Source organism: Zea mays, chromosome 2, assembly GCF_902167145.1.
Source record: "Zea mays cultivar B73 chromosome 2, Zm-B73-REFERENCE-NAM-5.0, whole genome shotgun sequence".
Lineage (NCBI taxonomy): Eukaryota > Viridiplantae > Streptophyta > Magnoliopsida > Poales > Poaceae > Zea > Zea mays.
This window is the reverse complement of record NC_050097.1, coordinates 168,257,671-168,260,055: the sequence shown is the minus strand read 5'-3', so window position 1 is coordinate 168,260,055 and position 2,385 is coordinate 168,257,671.

Here is a 2,385-nt window from a genome sequence, read left to right as displayed (position 1 = left end):
TAGAAATGGCTCATGAGGTTGTGTTAACTAATTTGAAATCATACCAACCTCACATATGCACATGTACTCAAGTAGAAACTATATTATCATATGCTAACAAATATTGCTCTCAAGAAACCCAATCTTCCATTTGAGCTAGAAATTTCAGGAACTAGTGATATTTCTATCACACAAGAAAATAAAGAGCTCAAGGAAGAAGTTGGAAGGCAAAGAAGGAGCTTAACTCTTTTGAAGGGAAAGTGTCATGCTCAACCTTCTCAAGATAACCGTGATAATATGGTGAAAAAGCTTGAGAAGGGGACAACCGTAGCATGCACAAAACCCCTTCAAAAGAATACCAAGCTTTCCAAGAAAGTCATGAGCAAACATCAAGATAAGAAATCCAAAGCTCATGACAAGTGCCTCAACCACGTCTCCACATGCTCCACACAAGGTAACAAACAAGCCACTCTTCCAAATAAGAGAAGATGCACTAGAAAGTGTTATCAATGTCATGAGAAGGGACATGAGATTAAGTCATGTTCCTACATAAAAGATAGTGGCTTAACTTTAGAAAGAAAGAGGCTCACTAACCATGTAGCAAACAAGAAGCAAGGCAAGAAGGAGTCTTGCAAAATTAAAAATTAGATTTGCTACACTTGCCGAAGAAAGGGACACCTATGCAAGGATTGTCCCATGAGTAAGTATCCTAAGCCTACCATGTTAATTCATTCATATTCGCTTAGGAGACCCAAAAATGACATTTGTGCTAGAAAGGTAATTAGTTCACCTAAAACTAGCACAAAGGCCATTTGGGTGCCTAAGTACTTGTTAGCTAACCTTGGTGGACCCATCCAAAGATGGGTACAAAAATGTACTTGATAAGTTTTGCAGGTACCCACAGATGATATGAAGCTTTGGGGTGCTTGAGCGGTTTAACTCAATTCTTATCTCAAGCTATCAATCTTACATTGTCTATCCTTTAAGATTGACCCAAAGATGAATTGAGTTGTTATATCACTAACTTCATATTCATCTCTAGCAAGAACTTGTGTTGTAGGGAATAAGGATTAACCTTTGTGGGAATCAAGCAAAAGGCCTACAACCAAGTGATATCCAAAGGATGCCATTTCATGGAAATTCATAAGTAGAGATTGTGCTCTTTCATTTGGTAAAATCACAAGCATTAAAGGTTAATCTTCAAACAAAGAAAGATTAGGAATGCTCAAGGCAAAGGTATGGAACTAGTTGTTTCATTTGGTATGTGACCAATAATAGTTCCTTTCAAGTGGCATTCTTTCAATTGGTAATAATCTATTTTATGGAAAGAAATGCCAATATGAAGGTTAAATTCCTTTTGGCTTAAATTTGTAAATTGGTGCATATTGTTAATTCACTCCTCCATGTGCATTAATTTAAAAGGAATTTAATTTATGCCTTTATGCCTCATAAATGATGATTTGTTTGCCATTCACATATAGATATCATCATTCATTAAATACTTTCTTGTACTACTAATGCTTCTTTTCAAAGTGTTTTATCGACTAGTTTTAAAAGGAAGAGAGATAACAAAGAAGGAAGTCTCCACAAATGATGAAAATAAGAATACTAAGGTGACACCACCACATATAGTAAGATCTATCAAATTGGTATAACAAATGGTACATGCTATAGGGTGGTAAGTATTCTTAGGCATAAGTTAATTCATTGCAAATTTGTCATGCCTTGACCATGATATGTAATATACTCCTCATGAGACTCTTGACTGAATTGAAAGTGCATGTGGCAAGTCATTCAAATACTTGATGCACATATCTAGTGGGAGAACATTATATATCTTATGTCATAGAGAATAAGTTTCACTTGAGTAAGCTATACTAAGACAATCCAAAATGGTAAATTTGTATCTCATTCATATGGATTGTAATCTTTATTTTCTAAATAGCTACTCTTGATGCAGTTTAAAATTCCCCTATCGTTAATTCTAAAAGTGCATAAGAATCTTTTTGTTGATATTCATCACATACATATGCACTAACATGGATATGATTTTTAAATTGTAAAAGGTACAATTAGTGATCCATACTCTCTAAATTTTGGAAACCCATATTTTGATATCTTAGAAATCTACTTCAATCGATATCCATATGCTTCACATTGTATTGGATCACTAAGTTGTAAATTTCATGCATAACTTGTCTTTATGATATGAATGCTTGTGCGACTAACCTTGATAAGCTAGGTGCACCCAAAGTCAAGGTAGGTTCATCATCAAGAAGGCAACACAACGATGTATTAATAAAAGGAGAAAATGCTCCTATTCTTAACTCTAGTTTTTATCTATGTGATTAAATATTGACTTGAAACCATGTAAGATGGTTGTCAAGTATGTGTGGGTGCCTACAC